Raw genomic sequence first — 22211 nt, forward strand, 5'->3', positions numbered from 1 at the left:
CTAAGAAATTCTCAAGAATCACTACTTAGATTTCTTGAAATCCCATCATCGAAAATTCTCATTTGTGAAAAAAAAAATTTTAAAAGACTTTTAGTTTGATAAAATGTTTAAAAAAAACAAATTACAAACATAATACCAGAGCTTTCTAAAGCTATTTTAACTCAACTGACAATATGAAAATAAAAATTAATGTCTTTAACAAGTCAAATAGAAAAAGATAGGCCTAAAAAAAGTAACCTTACTTCTTATCTTCTTTCTCGGCCTCAGTAGCCTTCTTCAATTTGACACCGATATGGCACTTATTCATACATTTCACACATAGCTTATTATAGGCCTTGAATGACTTCATCTCCTCGATGACCTTCACAAGCTCAACTAAAGGCTTTTCATAGGAAATAGGCATGTATGGTCCTTAGACTTGGGTGGCAATTGCAAGTTCATGAGTAGTAGAATCACCAGCTTTATACTTGCGAGCACATCTTAGAAAGATAATAAGTTTGGCCTTCTAAGTCTTTAGCCTCTGAACATTAGCTTGAAAACTTTTAAGAGATCAGTTCTTACGATGGTGATCAACTATAATACCTATGGTAGGAGTTCTTTCAAATACCAACAGCCTTAAGCTATTCCAAAGTGAAACCCTTGCCAGCTCTTGACTTCATGTTGTACTTCAAAGTCTGGCCATAGACAATAGGGTGAAGAGATCCAAAAGTTGGCCTTGGAAAGATGCTCACAGCCTTCTTTTACCTTGTAATTATTTTTTTTCTTTTCTTATTGACTGATTAAACCATGTTTTTAAATAATTTTGCCAATGCTTCTTGAAGTGACCATTTAGCACAACATCGTTATGCTTAACGATGACTTACCTATGGCCAATAGTGACTGAAGGAAGAGACATGGTGTAAAGATCAGTGCAGATAAAAATGATCCCCTCTTTTTTTTTCTTTTTCTTTTTCCTTCCTCCCATAAACAATTTTTTTCTACCTTTTTTTCTTCTTAGTAGTTTTATCTTTTTTTTTATGTGCTTTTTTTATCTTTCTTACAGCTCTCCCTTTTTCCTCTTCCAAGTCTTTTCTCTTTTTTTTTTTCGATAAACTCCTTCTTCTTTCAAGCCTTATCCTCTTTTTTTTTTTGGTAGACTCCCCATTTTTCAAGCCTTGTCCTCATTTTTTGTTTTTTTCTTTCTTTTTTTTTTTAGAAAGCTCTTTTTTTTTTCTTTCTTTCTTCTCCTTCCTTTCCTCCCCTCCTCCTTTTGATAGACCCCTCCCCTAGCTTTTCAAGAATCAGATTCTCCAAGAAAATCTATTTTTGGTGAATATAGACCCTTTAATCAAATTTCATCTAAGGGTTAAAGTTTCTCCTTTTTTTTTTTCAAGGAACAAACCTTGGCCATTGGATCAATATCAGTGAGAGATCCAATGGTTCACATTATTCATGGCAAATGTTGGATTTTTATAGCCTCTAAACCCATAGAAAGACCATTTTATCCCTAGTGTAAAATTTTCGTATTTAGGCCATTTTCTTAGAAATCAATGTTCCCATGCTCATTTTTATGATTTTAAAGCATCAAAAATCATGAAATATTATAAAATTGAGATCTAAAAGGTTTCATGAAAATCCAAATTTGGGAAGGGCAAATTACGAAAATACCCTTATAAGGGCATTTTGGTAATTCCACACTTCCCAAGCTACTGCTATGATTTCAAATGCACAAAAAATTATGAAATATTAAGAAATTAAGATATGAAAATTTTCACAAAAATCAGAGCTCGAAAAGGCCAAATTACGAAAATACCCTTAAAGGGCATTTTAGTAATTTTGTACTTCCCCTAGTGCAATAAAAATTTTTAGTGTTTTAAAAATCACCAATTTTAATTTTAATACACATTGATTCTAATTAGGTTATGAAGTTTGAGGATTGACTCTGGTCTATTCATTTTGACCAAGTTTTGTGTAATTTTGACTATAGTTGACTTTGGGGTTTACTTGTTTCATTTATTCTTTATTTCTCATACATCCATGTGAAAAGGTATCATCCATATAAATTCCATATGAAAGAGTTTGATAGTAACCATATGGGTCTCATTTATCTTTGTTTATTATAGGCATAAATATTGATGCATTCAATGGGCTTTTAAAGGGGCCTTTTTACGGGCTTCAAATGACTTTGTTTGGGTCTCCAAATGGGCCAACTTGTAGGCTCTTTATGGGTTGTAAATAGACTTGGGTTAACTACACTAAAAATTTTTTGGATAAAATTCATTGTCTACAACTGCCCTCTTCACATATTTTTAAGAATAAAAAATAATGCAAAGACATAGACAATAATTTTATCTGGATGATGTTTTTGAGAGTTTGTTTTTGTTTGTTTTGTGTTCTTTTTTAACTTGATTTCTTTTTTGGCTTTTTGTTTTTATAAATGGCTTCACCGAAATAGAGGTTTTGAAATAAATAAAAAAAAAAACTTGTTTGAAAATGGCGTCCTCTAAATAGAGGTTTTAAAACTTAAAAAAAATCTTGTTTGAAAATAGTTTCCCCCAAAACGGAGGCTTTGAAACTTTTTAAAAAAATTTTATCTGAAAATGGCTCATTCTAAATAGAGGCTTTAAAACTTTAAAATCTTGTGCAAAAATGGCTCTTCCTAGACAAAGGCTTTAAAACTTTAAAAATCTTGTTTAAAAATAGCTCTATCTAAACAGAGGCTTTGAAACTTTAAAATCTTGTTTTTCTTTTCTCTCTCTTTCTTTTTTTTTTTAATTTTTATCTTGCCTTTTGGTTTTCATTTTTGGTTTTTTGTTTCCCTATTTTTCTTTATTTTTTTGTTTTGTTTTATTTTTGTTATGTTTTGTTTTGTTTTGTGTATTTTTTTTAATTTAATAAACATGACCATTTACAAACAAATTTAAACCAAAACTTAATAACGTTTGGAAATAAAATAAGAGATCATGCCCAGAAGTCTTACAAATCTTGAAATTAAAATAGTTCAACCCAAGAGACTTATAAAACCTATTCAAAGGACTTAGAAATTATATCCAAAGGTTTTACAAATCTCAAAATTAAAATAGATTCAGCTTGAAAGACTTATGAATCTTGCCCGACAGACTTACAGATTATGCTTAAAGGTCTTAGAGATTGTGCCTAGAAGTTTTACAAATCTTAAAATTAAAACAGATTCAGCTTGAAAGACTTATGAATCCTGCTTAGAAAACTTATAATTATCCCTGAAGATCTTAAAGATTATGCCTGGAGGTTTTAAATATTATGCCAAAAGGTCTTAAAAATCTCAAAATTTTTGAATGGTTATTATAATAAAGGTGTTGAAACTTTGAAATTTTAAAATGTTTTGCCTAGAGGTCTTAAAGATCTTGCTCGGAGGTCTTACAAATCTTAAAATTATAATAGATTCAGCTTAGAAGACTTACAGATTCTACTCGAAAAACTTATAAATTATACCCGAAGATCTTAGAGATTATGTTCGGAGGTCTTAAAAATCTCAAAATCTTTGAATGCTTCTCATATTAGAGGCGTTGAAACTTTGAAAATTTAAATATTTTGCCAGGAGGTATTAAAGATTGTGCTCAAAGGTCTTAAAGATTATGCTCAAAGGTCTTACAAATCTAAAAAATCTCTGAATGCTCCTCATAATAGAGGTGTTAAAACTTTTAAAATTTAAAATGTTTAACCTTGAGGTCTTAAAAATTATGCCTAGAGGTCTCACAAATATATCTAGGTGCCAGCTTAACTAAACTTAAGTCTTATCTTGTATTATATCTTTTCTTTTTTATCCTTTTGCTTTTCACAAATAAATTTTCTTTTAACTTTTCAAACCTTTTTGATACCTTGATCTCCTGTCAAACTATTTTTTTCTTTTTTTTATATTTTCATGATAGACTTTTTTTTCTCTTTCTTTTTTTTTTCTTTTCTAATATTTGCAAAGTTGATAAATGCAATCATGATACAAATGTTTATTCTCATCAAACGATGCTAATGGAAATGTTGATGCGGATGCAAATGTTAATGCAAATGCAAGAATGTGAATGCTTGATGCAAATACATTTGACCTTTTCACAAGGTAAATGACAATGTTCTTTATGCCACTACAAATAATTTTTTTTATGATGTAGATGCCATGATGTAAATGCAAATTTCTTTCTTATGATGCAAGTGCAAATGCCTTGTTTAGGATGTAGATAATGTAAACGCAAATGTCTTTCTCATGATGCACATGCAAGTGATCCATACATGAATGTCTTTTTCTGATGTAGATGTGAATGCAAATGTTTTTCTCATGATGCACACGCAAGTATGAATACAAATTATGCAAATACGAATGTCCTTTTATATGATGTAGATACAAGTGATGCAAATGTGAATGTCTTTTTTGTGATGTAGATGTGAATGCAAATGTCTTTCTCATGCTGCACATGCAAGTACAAATGTGAGTGATGCAAATGTAAATGTCATTCTTTTTTTTTTTTGGCTTTTTTTATAGTATATAGATCCGATGTCTTTTTCATGATGCACATGCAAGTTCAAATGCGAATGTTTTTTTTTTTTTGCATATCAAATAATCTTCTCATGATACAAATGTGAAAGCAAATGATACAAATGTGAAGCTTTTTTTTTGTTTATACAACATGTAGATTAAATGTCTTTTTGATGATGCACATCTAATTGATGCAAATGTGATTTTTTTCTTTTAGCACACCGATCAAAAGTCTTCTGTAATTAATGCAAATGTAATGACTCTTTTTGTTTCATTTTTTTCATCATTTTTTTTAAATCTTTGTTCAATTTCAAGGTTCATTCTTCACCAAAAATGATCTCAATATCTTGTGCAAAAATGCTTAACTAATCTCCAAACTTTTCCAAAATAATCTCAAAATTATCCCATATAAAGTATTTTTGTAATCAATGAGAAAAATAAAAAACACATAACTTTTGAATCTCTTGTAAATTGATGATTACTATTTGGAATGGTTATGGATGGCATTGTTGGTAATTCAATTTTTTCACTGAGGGGTATATTTCAAAAAAAGCTCAATGATTACTATTTGGAATGTTTGTGGATTTAGTGATGGATAACTCAATTTTTTTCACTGGTTGGCATATTTCAAAGAAGACTCAACAAGGATCGTAAGGATTTCTCTTAGGCTCACAAAAGAGATAATTTCTCTAAAACATTTTTCTTTTGTTGAAAACATGATACTTCAATGTGTGCCAAAACTAATCAATATTTTTCGAGAAAGATTTAGGAAGAGAAAAGGGCTGCTTTTTTATTTTCACACTTTGGTGAAACGCAAAGTCTTTAATGGGTACTAATCCTTTAAAAGTTTTTGCATCATAACTTTTTATTTTGGAATAAAAACTTGGAACTCTTTTTTCTTTTTTGGGTCTTAAGAGTGGCTATAGCTTTAAACTGCCCTTTTTAGGTTCTCACTTTAGCACTATTTTTTCTAACAATGAAGAACTTGGTAAAATCTTGCTAAATAACAAGTATATACAAATTTTCAAAGACATAGCTCTTCAATTCAAGTGTCCATATTTGATTAAAATGGACTTTTCAAGGTATATAATGTAGGCCAAGGTTTGAGATTATGAAAGAATGGATAAATAGGCACAAAATATATTATTTAAGGTAATTAAGCCTAGGATCTTACAAAGCATTCTTTGGATGAAAAGCCATGTGTCAATCTTTCTTTACTCTTGTTTTATTCTTTTTCTCTTTTATTTATTTATTATTTTTAGAAACATTAGACTTCAACTTTAGCAATCTTCTTTCATGAATTTTATCTCCCCTTTTTTACTTCGGATTCTAAGTAAAACCTCATTCGTTTTTTGCCTTGGACTTTCATCTCTAAAGTGCATGCCTTTCTTTCTTTGTTTTTTTTCTTCTTCTTCCTTTTTTTTTTATTTTTGATTTTTTTGGGAAATATTTGACTTCAATTTTGGCATTTTTTTTCTTGAATTCTATCTCCCCTTTTTTATTTAGGATTCTAATTGAAACCTCATTCACTTTTTGCATTGGACTCTCATCTCTGAGGTGCATGCCTTTTTTTTTTTGCTCTTTTCCCTTTTTTTTGGAACATTTATCTTCATATCTAGCAATCAACTTTCTTGAATTCTATTTTTCTAAAGCTTCATTCACTTTTTTCCCTAAACTTTCACATATGAGGTCCATTTCTTTATTTATGTATTTATTATTTTTTTGAACATTTAATTTCATTTTTAGCCATCTACTTTCTTGAATTATTGGGATTCCAACTAAAGCTTTATTCACTTTTTGCCTTGGACTCTTATCACTAAGTAATAAGTTAGACATTATCAATATCAGACACTTTCCTTGAAGTTAAGTTTTTGAGGATATCCTTATTTTACCTCTCAATGTAAAAAATGATCCTTGGCAAAGGTTTAGTTTGAGAACATTAAATTTAATAGGCTCAAATGGGTAGCAAGTGAATAATTTTTTTTTTCTATAAGCAAAGGATAGAGAAAGATGGTCATTCATTATTTCAAACACGATCACTTAGTTTGAAAAGTAAACTATTTGAAGAAAGAGATAAAAGGTTTCTTTTTTTTGTTTTAGTTTTGTTGTTTTTTTTATTTTTTATTTTTTTGTTTTTGTGTTATACTCACCACTTGTTTTTTCATGATTATTGTCCCATCTTACTTTTCACCCAAAATTCTTATAATTGTGAAAATCAGGTTGTATGGGATGTCCCAAATTTGATCACACAATTCATAAGGCTCATTTTGATTCATAATTGTTTGGCATTTCTAGTAAAATAAGGGAAAAAATATTTATGCATGAAACAAATTGTCTTTAGGTGAGAAAGAATTTTGTTTCTTTTTGTCAATATGCCTTAAGATGTGAGACAAAAGCTATTTAAGAAAGAAAGTTCAAGCATTTTTCATGTCTATGATCATTGAAAGAATTTGGATGGTTTAATCATATTGACAAAATTTGACACACATTAAATTATCAAATGAAATAGTATCTTGACTGATTTTCAAAATTGGCTATTTTGTTCATTGCCCAAGAAAAGATTATTATCTCAATATATCAAAGGATGACAAGGTTCACAAATTGAAATTCATATCCTTTAAAGGAATATGACTGGTGAGTGAGGTTATTCAAAAAGATTGAAGCATAAGAAAGGTCAAGGAAATGTGTGAAGGTATTGGATGAGTTTTTTTTTTTTTTTATACAGTAATCACCAATTATTTTGAGATTTTTGCTATTTAGAAAATGTATTTCCCTTTGAAAAGGCTATTTTTTCTCAAAGAATTTTGAAAATCTTGAAAATTGCTTATATGAGACTTTATTCTCAAATAATTACAAATCAATTTTTTTTTAATTTACCTCACTTAGTATTTTCAAATCAAATCTAATCAAACAATATGTTATTATTTACAAAAATCCAAAACTAAAAGCCCTTATTATTATTATTATTTTAAAAACAACAATCTTCTTTCAAGAATTGGTACAAAGCTAGGAAGGCCAAATGTTTTTGTGATCATCAATCATGTTTTTCCATGATGCTATCTTTCAGCTTGGGCTTATTCACTTCGAGATGCCCAATCCTCTCCTTAATTCAACTTTGATGCTCTTGCTAAATTCAAATGAAAAGAAGAATAATTTGAAAAAAAAAAATTGGGCATCATCATGACTTTTCTTGCAACAACTTTAGGACCTTGAACTTTTTTTTTCACCCATAAAGAGCGCTTTTTATGCACTAAATGATGGGATGTTATGAGAACACATGAACGGCATGATATTTCCATGATGAATTTGTGAATGTATAAGGCTTACCTCACTAAAATGCAATGTTTGCACCATTAAAGTTTGATGAAAATCATATTTTTCACGCATGTTCACCAAGTAACAAGACATGTTTACATAAAATGAAATGTATCTATAATGCGAGTACAATAGGAATCATATCATTTTTCGAGTGTATGAGTGGAGACAAATTTATATGAAATGCACTATATGCACAATAGAAATCATGTGAATATGTATGTATGGAATGCAACGTCTTGTTTTATGATAAATGGTGTGCTTGCATGAAATGTTATTTATACAATGCACATTTTATAGAATCATACCATTCATGAATCTGCATGTATGAAACACAATGACATCTACATAAGTAACAAGATGCATGCACATGATTGATGAAATATACTTATATAGGATGCACTAACATATTTTTTACATAGGATCCAATGCATGTACAATACAAATCTATTGAAATTAAAATTTGGGTATGAGATGGAGTGCATGTAATATGTTTTATTTTTAAATCTGAAACATAATGGAAATAACCACAAAAAAAAATCAAATGAACTACAAAGGATAAAATTCAAAATCAAAACTCTTTTTTTTTTTTTTTGCAAATTTTGATAAATGCAAATCTTGAACAAACACCAAACCAATAATATGCCTAAAAAAATTTACTGGATGTGTATTTTTTTATTTTAGGTTTTGTTGCCAGGACATTTTTGCAAGGCCTACCAAATAGCCTAATCAATTTTAAAACTTCACTTTTTATTTTAAAAAAATCTCGAAACATAAAATCAAAATGAATACATAAAAACCTGATTATAAATTCAAAAGAAAATTTTGGTTGGAATAAAATAAGTAAAATCTCTCTTTTCTTCATTTTTTTTATTTTTATTTGTCAAACAAAGAAATTAAGAAAACCTTTTTTTCTTTTTTTCTTGTCCTTCCTTTTTTTTTTTTTGGTTTTGTTTTTCTATCCTTTTTTTTCTATAAAAAGAAATAATAATTCAAGAAAACATTTTCTATGAAAAAAACAAGCACATAAGATTACCATTACTTTAAAAAATTTTCTTCTCTTTTTTTTTTTTTGCTTTTTTTTATTCGATTAAAGAAACAATAAAAACACCTTTTTTTTAATTTTATTTTTGTATTTTTATTTATTGGAAAGTACTAAAAAAATTTTTTCTCTTTTTTTTTGGAAAATATTTTTTGAAAAATGCAAATTTTGAATAAGCATTAGTCAAATCGAACTATATGTCAATTTATTGAAAGAATTTTTTTTTATTTCACCTTTTTTTTTTTTTTTTTTTTTTTTGCATTATTTTAGTTTTATTTACACCATTCATACACCTAGATACAAATTGTATAGGAATGTTTCTCTATGCCCAAATTTGGGTAATTTTCTACAAAAAAGCATTGGCAATACCTAAGGCTAGTCCTTTAAAGTTCACAATATGCTAAGTGGGAATTTATACATTTAAAAGGTTCTCAAATTGTTCCTTACTAGCATCTGTATAGGACTAGTAGGGCATCCCGATCTTCACTCATTATAGGCTATGAATGAAAATGTTTTAATTTGAGTGGGAGTATTTCACTTGTCATTACAGAGGTTATCATCTCATGAGAGCATAGGTGGTTTACTCCCTTTTAAAAAGATTAGAGCCCAAGTATAGAGCTTATGTATGATATAAAATGTGTCATTGTGTGTATGAGAGGAAGCGACATCACAACCTTTATCTTATATGCCCTATAATTTATTGAGGATAACATATACATAAAATAAATAATGAACAAATGAAATAATTAAAATGAAATGCATGTAAATTTTTATTACTGTTGTTAATTAAAAATAAAATAAAAATTAAGAAAATTAATGTTAAATACCAAGAAAGACCATTAAATCAAAATTAAGGATAATCCCTAATTAGTTTTTGGCTAGACTTTCTAAAAAAATGATGTATCTAGTGAAGTCGTCAAGTTGTTGTAACGGTTTTAGGTACTATTAGATGAATTTGAAAAAAATGGAGTTGCCACCAATTTTTGTTATTAGGTGTAATTAGCCACCTATTAAAACTTATCCTTTTAGTAAAAATTTTAAAATTAATTAAAATTTATTAAAAAGATAAATTTTGGGTCTACAAAAAAATATTTTAGGTTCGGGAATTGATTACGTATAGGGAAGGATTAACACCTCCACATTGCTCGTTTAAAATGGTACCAATTAATTATGTGTTATCTTTTAATAGTAACTAAAATGGTTTAATTTTGGTATTTAAAGATTTAATTTCCTTAATTTTCTTTAAAAGCATATTTTTAATTTTTAGTAAGCTTGAATAAATAAGAACCTCATATTGAAAAATTCCTTAAAAATATTCCAATACTCTGGCAATATTAAAAGGATCCATCTTGCCTAAGGAATTTTTAAGAATTACTACTCGGAATTCTTAAAAATCATATCTTCGGTGATTCATATTTATTTTCAATATTTATGTAAAAAAAAAACATAAAATATGATATCTATAATTTTAAAAACAAATAGTATTTTTTAAAACTCATTTCCATGCCATTTAAAAAAAATGAGAAATCTTTATTGAAAATTAGTCTAAATGTTTTAATACATTGGTAGCATTTTGGATAGATTTTCTTACCTAAAAATTTCTAAAAAATCATTACTCAAACTTCTTTAGGATTTCGTCCTTGGAGATTTTTTTTTTTTAATTATTAAAAGTCATGCAATAATATAATTATCTACAAATATATTTATTTGCTAAAAACCACACTCTTATTTGTTAATAAAACTGTTTAAATTAAAAAAAATAAAAAATAAAAATTTTTCGTACTGAAAAGAAACTTCTAAATAATCTAATATTTTGACAATTTTTAGAAGATTTTTCTCATCTAAGGAATTCTTAGGAATCATTACTCAGATCTCCTTAAGTCTCATCATAAAAAATTCTTATTACATAATTTTATTAAAAAATGCATGCTATTATAAATATTTATTATTTTTTAATCTTTTTAAAAGACTTGTTCAAATTAATTAAAAAAATTTTCTATTGAAAAGAGTTTCTAAATATTCCAATACTTTGGCAATTTTTAGAAGTTTTTTCTCACTAGAGAATTCTCAGGAATCACCACTCGAAATTTCTTAAAGTTCCATCATAAAAAATTCTCATTTGTAAAAAAATATTTTTAAGGGACTTTCAATTTAATAAAATGTTTTAAAAAAATTGATTACAAACATAAGTCCAGAGCTTTCTAAAGCTATTTTAACTCTATTAACAATATGAAAATAAAAATTAATGTCTTTAACAAGTCAAATAGCAAAACACAGCCCTAAAAAAAAGCAACCTTACTTCTTATCTTTTTTGTTGGCCTCAGCAACTTTTTTCAATCGATATTGATATGGCGTTTATTCATACATTCCACATGTAGCTTGTTATAGGCCTTGAATGATTTCATCTCCTCTGTGATCTTCACATGCTTAACTGAAGGCTTTTCACTAGAAATAAGTATGTATGGTCCTTAGACTTGGGTGGCAGTTGCAAGCTCCTCAGCAATAGAACCACCATCCTTAAACTTGTGAGCACATCTTGGAAGATAAAAATTTTGTCTCTATAAGCCTTTAGCCTTTGAACATTGGCTTGAAAACCTTTAAGAGATCAGTTCTTATGACGATGATCAACTATAATACCTATAGTAGGAGCAAGCTTTTTTGAAATACCAGCAGCTTTAAACTCTTCCAAAGTGAAACCTTTGCCAGCTCCTAACTTCATGTTGTACTTTAAAGTTTGGCCATGGACAATAGGGCGAAAATGTCCAAAAGTTGGCCTTGGAAAAATCCTTACAACTTTTTTTTGTCTTGTAATTCTTGTTCTCTCATTCCTTGCTAGCTTATTAAACCATGTTTTCAAATAGTTTTACTAGTGCTTCTCAAAGTGACCATTTGGCACAACATTGTTATGTTTAACCATGACTTACCTTTGGCCAAAGGTGATTGGAAAAAGAGATACGATGTAAAGATTGGTGTAGATAAAAATGATCCATTTTTTTTTTCTTTTTCTTTTCCTTCCTCCCATAATCGGCTCTTTTTTTGCCTCTTTTTTTTTCTACATGCCTCATTTTCTTTCTTTTAGCTCTCTTTTCTCCTTCTTTCAGCTCTCTTCCTTTTTTTTTTAATAGACTCCCCCTTATTCCAAGCTTTGTCCTTCCTTCCTTTTTATTCTTTCTTTTTTTTTTTTAGAAAGCTTCTTCTTTTTGCTTTCTTTTTTCTCCTTTCTCTTTTTCCCTCTTCCTTTCGATAGACCCCTTCCCAAGCTTTTCAAGAATAAGGCCCTAAAAAAAAAATCTCATTTTGGTGAATATAGACCCTTAGATCAAATCTTATTCAAAGGTCAAAGTTTTTTTTTTTTTTCTTTTCAAAGAACAAACTTTGGCCATTATATCAAGATCAATGAGAAATCCAATGGTCCACATTATTCACTGCAAAGGTTGAACTTTTATAGCCTTTAAACCCATGGAAAAACCATTTTATCCTTAGTGCAAAGTTTTCGGTACTTAGGCCATTTTCTTAGAAATCAATATTCTCATGCTCATTTTTGTGATTTTGAAACACCAAAAATCATGAAATATTATAAAATTGGGATTTGCAAAGTTTAATGAAAATCTGAGGTCAAGAAAGGTAAATTATGAAAATACCTTTATAAAGGTATTTTGGTAATTTTACACTTTTAGGGTACTACTGTGATTTCAAATGCACCAAAAATTATAAAATATTATGAAATTAAAATCTGAAAAGTTTCATGAAAATCTGAGCTTAGGAAGGCCAAATTATTAAAATACCCCTTAAAGGGCATTTTAGTAATTTTGTACTTCTTTCGTGCAGTAAAAATTTCTAGTGTTTTAAAAATCATCAAATTTAATTTTAAACCACATTGATTCCAATTAGGTTGTGAACTTTGAGGTTTAACCTAGGTTATATTCATTATGATCAAGTTCTATTCATTTGTGCTTTATTTTTCATGCATCCAAGTGAAAATATATCATCCATATAAATCCTATACGAAAGAGTTTGACAATAACCATACAAGTCTCATTTTTTTTCATTTATTATAGGTCTAAATATCAATACATTCAATGGGCTCTTAAAAAGGGCCTTTTATGGGCTTTAAATGGGCTTTGTTTGAGTCTCTAAATGGGCCAACTTGGGGCTCTTTATGGGTTGTAAATGGGCCTAGGTTAACTATGCTAAAAATATTCTAGATAAAATTTAGCATTTATAGATATAATAAAGTATAAAGATTATTTCAAAAAAAAAAGATTTAAGATATTTTGTTGGTTTTAGTTCAAAAGCTCACTGGGTGACTAACACAGTTTAACAAAAACTAAAATTGACCTAGATACAGATAGGAGTTTAATACCACTGAATCCATGGTAATGGAATTGATGCTGCCATCATGAGCTTTCCATTGCCTGCCTCGAAGGGCCTAATTGGAGACCTACACAGTAAAAAAAAAAGAACTACTCTCTACCTCTCTAAAACTAAAGTTATGAAACTCAATAGGTTAGCTTCATATTTATAGAGGTGAGAGTAGGAAGCTCACCTAACATGTTAGTAAAAGTTGATCCATCTTATTATGGGTTCAAATAGAGAATTCAATTAGGTCACATTTAATTGAAATCATACTATTATTTGGGTATATTATAACATGGTACCACAACAATTACTCATTACAACAACAACAATAACAAACTAAGCTTTATATCTCATAACTCTGTGGTCAATTGTCTGAAAGACCAAAAAAAAATCATGTTAAGTCGTAGTTTTGAATCTTCTTGGGCTACTAATTTCTATCAACAACTTTTTCTTTTACTTTCTTAACCCTCATATCATTTTTTATTACTTATATCCACATCTTCTATGGTTTACCTCTAAAAATTTTGGTGTTTCCTAAATCTAGAAGCTCACTTTTCCTAACTGGTGCATAGATAAGCCTATGTTTCATATGTCTAAACCGTCTCAAATGGCCATTTTTCTTCTTTTCCTTAATTTGAACTACCCTTAATTTTTCTTGAATCTTTTCATTTATGATTTTGTCTCTTTTAGTTTTACTGTACGCCTATCTAAGCATCTTCATTTCAACTATGCTCACTTTTTCTCATTTGTTTCTTAACGGCCCAACACTTAGTTTCATGTAGCAAAGCTAACCTTACAGTTGTTTTATACAACTTTACCTTTAGCTTTAAAGACATGTTGTAATCACATAACATGCTTGACATACTTTGCTATCTCACCATCCTGCTTGAATCTTTTGATTTACATCTCTTTCTATCTTAGCACCGCTCTAAATAATTGATCTCAAATATCGAAAATGACTACTTATTGGTACTACCTCACCATTCAACTTAACACACTAGCACTCATTTCTTTATGATTAGTAAACTTATATTTAATATATTTAGTTTTAGATCTACTTAATTTAAAGCCTCAAGACTCTAGTGTATGCTTCCATAATTATAATTTCGTATTAAGATCATCATTAGTTTCAACAACTAAGACTATATCATCGGCAAATAACATACAATATGTCATCTTATCTTGGATATGTCTAGTGAGCTCATTTATAACTAATGCAAAAAGAAATGGATTTAGTGCTAAGCCTTGATGCAATCTTTAGGTAATGGAAAAGCTATCAATCACACCTCTGACCATCCTTACATTCATTGCAACTCCTCTATATATATCTTTAACTATGTTAATGTACTTTAAAAGAACTTTTTTTTTCATTAAGGCCCATTAAAGCACCTCTTGGGGAACTCTATTGCTTGCTTTCTCTAAGTTGATAAATGCCATATGTAGATCTTTCTTTTTCACTTTAAAACCCTCTAATGAAAGCCTCAATAGGTGAATTGCCTCTATTGGTCCCAAGCCTGGATAAAGTTAGATGGATTGTGATAGGTTGATGACCAGCGTAAAGCATAGTCAAACCATGATAAGAGACCAACCATTACTCATTAATTGACATTAATTAATATAATTCGATATATAATGACTTTGTTAGTCCACCAATATGAGATAAATATAGCAATCTCCTACTTGGAGAATACAAGTCATTAAACCTAAATTTGAATTAACAAAATGATCATAAAGTAGAAATTTTAATATGAGTACATACTCAAATGATCATACAATAGAATGAGCATATATAAGCATTAAAATACATTGTACTAATAGGGTACCAATGTGTGGACATGCATTCTTTTCATAACTTGAAGGTATTCATTAACCTCAAAAAGCACTATATTAATAGGATACATGTATGTAGACTTGTGAATACTTCAACAGCAATAACAAAAATAGCAACAAGCATTTATGAGCCCTCAAAATGTATCGTACTAACAAAATATGTGTACAGAAACTCATAAACACTTCAAAAGTAGCAATATAATAATGTGAAATGGAAATGATATGAAAATAAAATTAATTTCCATTTCCATTAGGTCTTTCGCATTTAAACCAAAAGATGTGTAGCTTCGAAAAAAGCACATGAGACTGAACTTAAATGTATCATCTAACAAAATGCCATACTCAACAAAATGTGCATAAATAGAATATACATATGGCAAATAAGAATCCATCCATCAAAGTTGCAACGAATTTCAATTACATGATGCTCCCACTAAGTTAATATAGTAGAATGCTCTACAAGACCTAAATAAGTGTCTATCTTTATCACACATTAGTAGCCAAAATTAGCTAGTGGTTACACTAAAATTAGTTGTGTAAATTATGTGCTTTGCTATTTACACCAACAAATGGATTCCGTTACTTTCTCTCTAATATAATGAATCATGATATCTATATATATATAGTGTGAAAAACTCCTAATATTTGAGAGAAAGCCACTACTGCATATTTACCATAAAACATCTCCAACGACTTTAAAATGAAAAAACTAGAATTTGACCTTCAGATGAGATTCTATAATCAACAATCAGACATGTAGCTCCATAACATGTTACGTGCTTCACCTCCAAAATCAAGAACTTGTAAATGTTCATTTCAGACTTTTTAAAAAATAGTTCCTCTAACCAATAATATTGAAATTGGCTTTCAATAGTATACATAATCAAGATAAAATATTTGACTTAATCTAGAATGTTAGATCACTGATGTCTAAATACATAATTGCTCAAGTGTTTTCAATGTACACCTATAGCATACAGAATATCATAATGCGTACGACTTGAGCACAATATCAAACTGCCCACAATTGAGGCATACTAAATATTCGACATGAGCTCTTTCATTTATCAATATGAGGACTTTGAGAATTAACAATATGTCACTATTTTCACAATAGATGACTTACTAAGAAAACAATAGTGCACATCAAAACTACTAAACAAACACATATTGAATGTAAGTTTTTAGACCAACTAATTATGCTTTTATATCGTCACTAAAAATTCAATCCTTAAACAAAAATGGGAGCCTCATTTAGATTTTTCACCTAAAGTGACATGACAACCTGTAATGTCTCAAATGATAGGTCAATGTTTATGGCTGCCAATTCGATATTATCAAAATATATTGCTCCCACTAACCTCTAGACATGTGCACTGACCACCAAAAGTTTCCTTGAAGTGACAATTTTATTTAACTTTAAATGTTACAAGATAAATGCCTTTTAAGTCCACAAATGCATTTCTTAAGTTAGTAAACTAAATGTTCCGTTATAGAAAATCACAAAACCTTTAGGTCACTCCATTTAAACATCTAGTCTTAATGTCTTACTAATGTAGCTCCTAATCGAATGAGCCACAAATGTTGTAAAGATTTCAAATGAATCAATAGTAAAAACAAAATAGAATGATATTTCATATCCAATTTTTCTTTCTGTTTAATGCCCAAAGCCTTAAATTATTGAATTGGCTTTGAACCTTTTTACTTGGCCTATAGAATATCTTTTCAACCATATAAGTCCATCAATGACCAATTGGATTACAATGATATGGTCATTCATAATGATCCTACACATAACTATAAAACACAGCTGCAATCTTATATTGCTTAGCAAACATCCCACTCAATAAGTTAGAATCTATAAAAGCCTTTTGAAACATAACAAAATTAGAAGACACATGAATGCCATATTCATGTTCCTTTGTAAGTTCAAGTACAATTCTAGAAATGAGATTATAAGGATCTATTGTTGGTTCAACTGCATGTCACACTATCAACATCTAAATCACACATGGAACTGGCATAACAATAGCAAACTTTTAATGAGAATGACTTTATAGAGTTCAAAACTCAATAATCCTACTATCTAAGTTATCCTCTAGATAGACTGCACAATCAAACCTGATGATTGCAGTATTTCACAATAGATGATAAAATCTAGAATCTTTGAAGCCGATACAATAGAAATAAAATGTTGTTGATAGTTTTCCAATCAAATTTTCTTTATTATGGGTTATGGGCCTGTAGATCTGAATTACAACTCTAAGCTCTTAAAATGGCTCAGAAATTAGTTTATTGTTTGACCATAATTTACAAAAATCTTTAGGAACTCATTTACTTAGACTTTAATTTAAACTTTATACTATAGTGCCAAAGGCTTTATTCTACATGAAATCTAGAAGCCGTGGAATACCTCAACATATACCACACTATATACATAATTGTGTGGTTGCTTTTTACCACAACCTCACGTCAACACCAAAATCCTATAGAAGACTTAACAGAATAGTTTAGGATTCTACCTAGTTTCATTATATTAACCACAGTATTCATCACCTATGTTTGACCTTATTTCTTTAATTTTATGTTTTTGAAAACTCAACAATTGTTTAGAAAAAAAAAACATTAAGGCTTTTATATGGCTAGAGTTCTCACTCCACATGATTGAAACTTAAATGGTCTTTCGTAAGGGTAATGAAACATTTGTATCCATTGAAAACAATAATTGGAAATAGTCAACAATTATCGATATAGATCAGTTCCTAAGTTAGTTCCTAAGCTTTTTTGCATTATCAAATCACAATGTATATTAGCAACAAGATTTCTCTAGATGTTATTTACATGTGTGCCAAATTCGATATGTCCCTAATTTTTATGCCACAACATAATAGACTTCTCAAATATTCTACCAACATTAGAACCAGCGACTATATCATTTACAATAAACACAATTGAAGAAGATTATCCATATTTATAAATATCTCCCATTGATTTGGTTTTTGGTTGCTTGCCAATTACCATATTTGGCTTAACAATACTAGCAACAGTATCCAATCATGAAAAACCATAAGACATAGTATTTGGATTTGATTCAAACAAAAAAGGTTAGTTGAATGCCTAGCTTCACTTTTCAATCTAGATAACTTTCAAAGATTGCCTTCTTATGCCTTATTTATAATAGTAGTGGCACATATTCCAAAATCCTCTGATTTCAAAGTTTAGAGGCATTCATGGAACCAAAATGGGAACTAGGCTTCACAAAATTCTTTTTTTTAAATGACATTTAATGGAACCTTTCTTAATAGTGTTTTGTTTGGCAGTAATACTAACCTATATCATCTAAAGGATGAAATAAGATTATTGACTCATAATATCTCTTACTCTTAGATGGTTATAACATTCATAATATTTAAATTGCATATGCTTCCTTCTATACTTTATGAGTAGATTTCACTACCAAAAGAAAGTTATCCAAAAATATGTTCTAGTAGGGGCTGGTCCCCCATTTCAGAATTGGTCATTTTTTGGATGTGATTACGTAAACCATCTACCTTATCCAACATGTTAGTGGCAAAAGATCTATGTGGTTTTATATTTTAACCTTTTAGAACTTTTTTAAATTGGTTCTAATGGCATCTTTAATTATCAGTGTACAAAACACTCTATTTGATGCACTACTTAATGGTTTACCTATACGCCATTAGACAATTCTAATTAAAGTATTTTTAGAAAGCACACTATCCTTTTATCCTCTATCAAACTTAATAATGTGGGCTTATCATTTGAATGGGTATTGAAGGTGATTAACTCTCAAGGTTATTTTCAAAATTTATTATGCCTAAAACCATATAGAGTGATTTACACCATTTTATGTGAATGATCTTGTTAAATGATAGTTGTATAGACAAAACTGCGATCGGAGGTTTTTATAGAATAATCTAAAATGGTATTATACAAATGAACAAAATCATGCCTGAATAGTTATTATTAAATTCTAGAATCTGAAAACTTCTCAGAGTATACTACAAAGGATAATACATAATTGGATATATATAGCCCTAGAATGACTTGCTACCAACAGGGTAACTAAATCATATCATACCCTAACCAAAATACTTTCCTTCTTGAGCATCCCTCAAAGCAATAATCAATCTAAGAAGGAAGGTCTTACTACCTTAAAAGACCTTAATAAATGTTGCAACTATCAAAAGAAATTTGCCTTATTATTGTTTGAAATGAATTATCAGAAAAATCTTGAAAATCTTCATGATCACTCTCACTATAGGTGGGCTCTAATTATTCCAATTAGGGATTTTTGTAATTTAAGAACATTCACTGAAAATTGTAAGACCAACATTTAACTACAACAAAAATATGCAATACCAGAAGCATATATTAAAAATTAGGTTTAACAGAATCAATTAATTTGATTTACAGTGAATATTCAAATAATAAGAAAATTTTATTAATTAAATGGGCTTTTAGGAAACTAATGAATTATTAACATAATTGGTAAATTTTAATTACCCAAATAATTCATTTATCACCCATTTAGTTTGGCCAAATCTTTTACAAAATGGAGCTATTTATTTTAGACCCAAAATATTTTACCAAAAATTTTAACCAAAATGGACTAGAAATGAATGGCCTAAAAAGAATTAAAATTAAAATCGACCTCAATTTAATTTAATGTGGTCTAAAATCTAACAATTTTATTTGGTTCAAACTAACTAACCAAGTGGCCAAATTTTATTAAATTAACGGTCTCAAAATTTAATCATTCAATTTGGTCTAAGCATAATAGCCTAACAATAATAAAAACCCCTTAATTTCTACTAAATGCCTTAACCTTGAATATCCTAAAAGGAAACTATCAAAAAAGGGAAAAAAATTACCTACTATGAAAAAAAAAATTAAATTAGTCTAAATCAAAATGCCTAAAAAGTAGTAAGAGCCAAAACACAATTTTCCCCAAGCTTCATTTTCCCAGTTTCTCTCAATTTTCCCTTTTTTGGTTGGCTCATGTAGTAGACATGCCTAGGGGTATCTCTGGCACGTATGGGCTATCTATGGCATGTGTAACAGAAATGCCACGTACTTAACAGGTGAATAGGTATGTGTGTTATATGTGCCCCTGCCAACAATAGTGCACATGCTTTACACACACTGTTGGATGCATACACCACATGTGTCTAAGGCTTATTCTTCACCCAACTACCCTGTTTTGAGTTTTTCAATTTGACCTAACCCGGTTTATCCAAAACTTATCATTTTTACATCGTTTCTAATCCAGAAAATCAAATTTCAACTCCTTTTAAGCTCCACAACACTAAAATGAGAATTTGGGGTCCAAATATACAAAAAAAAAAAAAAAGCCTAGATCTAAAAGCCAAAAAAATCAAAAGCTTCATTTACAGCTTTAATGGCGGCATTACACCAAATAGAAATGGTTAGTGACCTCTGTCATAATAATTTTGGGGACTACTAGACAAAAATTTTAAAAGTTTCAAAACAAAAAGTGACTACCAATATTTTTGTGTTAAGTGCAATTAGCCACCTAAAAAAACTTATCATTTTTATAAAATTTTAAAATTAATTATAACTTATTAAAAAGATAAAATTTTTGGTCTGCAAAAACAAAGCCAAGTTTGAAAGGACAGTTACGCATAGGAAAAAATTAACTCTTTATAGTGTCCATTTCAAAAACAATACCATTGATCATGTGTTATCCTTAATATTGATAAAAATGGTCTTAATTCAAATATTTAAAATGATTTTCTTAACTTTTATTATTTTTGCAAAATCTTTTTTTTAAATCTTTTATTTAGAAATAAAATGAAAATCTTGGTTTTCAAAAAATTCTTCTAAATTCCCCAATATTTAAGCAAAATTTCAAAAAATATTTCTCCACTTGTGATTTTTATAATATCCCTTAAAATCTGGCATAATATTCTTTTATAAAAAATAATCATTGAGAAACCCTCCAATATCTAAGTACAATTACAAAAATTATTTTTACTTAGAAATATTAGTTTTTATTTCGAAAAATACTTTTTTCAAAATTTTATTTTATCACCTAACATTTATTACCGCTGTGATGCATGTAGTACCATTTAAGAAATAAATGATACCGATAAAAATAAAATAATGTAAATAACCAATTTTATTTCATTATTTTCAAATGTCTCATTTTTATATTTCTTATCATTATTTCTTTGATAAAATATTTAGAAATAAAATAAAAATGTTTAAAGCTGAAAATTTTCCTTCATTCCTAAATATCTAGGTGAAATTTATGAAAAATTGGTTATTTGTTTAAAAAAATTATACTAATTCTTTCAAACAAAAATTATCTTTCTTAGTAAAATAATTACTTGAATTCTCTCCAATATCTAAGTAGGATTTCCAAAATAATTTTTTACTCAAAAATACTATCTTTTTTTTTTATTTTCTAAATAATATTACTAATAATTTTTCATTACCAAAAATTATATATAAAAATATAACATTAACATAGGCATTCATAATTTTAATCTCACAAAGATTGTTTTATTGTTTTAAGACATGCATTTTTCTTAGATTTGGACATGCATATATATGTTCATAAAAAAATGCATGTGATAATGAAGTTTGAAAGAGAAAAATTATACCCAATGAAAATAAAATATTAAAGCCCAAGGTTAAACAATCCTGCAAGCCCAAGAAACACATGATTGGGCCTAAAAATTGACTAGATTAGATCTCAAAGAGGTTAGATTAGGTTGGATTAGGGACCTTGGTTGGGTTTCCGATTTACAAGTTGGTTTAGCAACTAGGTATGGTTGAATTGAGTTGAGTCAGGTCTTTCCCTTTTTTTTTGTTTTTCTATAAAAACTCAAGCTTTTTTTTTATTTCCTTTCTTTATTTTGAAAAAAAAATTTTGATCTTCTTTACAAAAACACCCAGGCACCCCATTTCTCAAACCCAAAAGCTAGTGGGTTTGTCGCAGTGCCATTACCGTTAGCCTTGTAGTAGAAGAGCTCCACCCTTTTTTTTTTCTTCTTTTGTTTCATTCTTTTTATTTCTCTATTTTCTTTTCCTTTCTCTCTTTTTTTTCTCCTAGCCAAATGTAGGCCTTCCCTAATTACCAATAGTTGACCACTTCTTAGCCCATTAATTTTTCTCATTTTCTTTTTCTTCCTC

General features: G+C 28.8%; 2 pseudogenes; both read right to left on the bottom strand.

The window, feature by feature from the left end:
* Nucleotides 1-238: 238 nt before the first annotated feature.
* LOC111284333 (large ribosomal subunit protein eL13z pseudogene) lies at nt 239-1805 on the bottom strand (annotated as a pseudogene).
* Nucleotides 1806-11135: 9330 nt separating this feature from the next.
* On the bottom strand, nt 11136-11757 carry LOC111286172 (large ribosomal subunit protein eL13z pseudogene; annotated as a pseudogene).
* Between the last annotated feature and the right edge of the window lie 10454 nt (nt 11758-22211).

The sequence above is a fragment of the Durio zibethinus genome, chromosome 6 (assembly GCF_047325235.1).
Source record: "Durio zibethinus cultivar Kanyao isolate XHJ-2024 chromosome 6, ASM4732523v1, whole genome shotgun sequence".
Taxonomy (NCBI): Eukaryota; Viridiplantae; Streptophyta; class Magnoliopsida; order Malvales; family Malvaceae; genus Durio; species Durio zibethinus.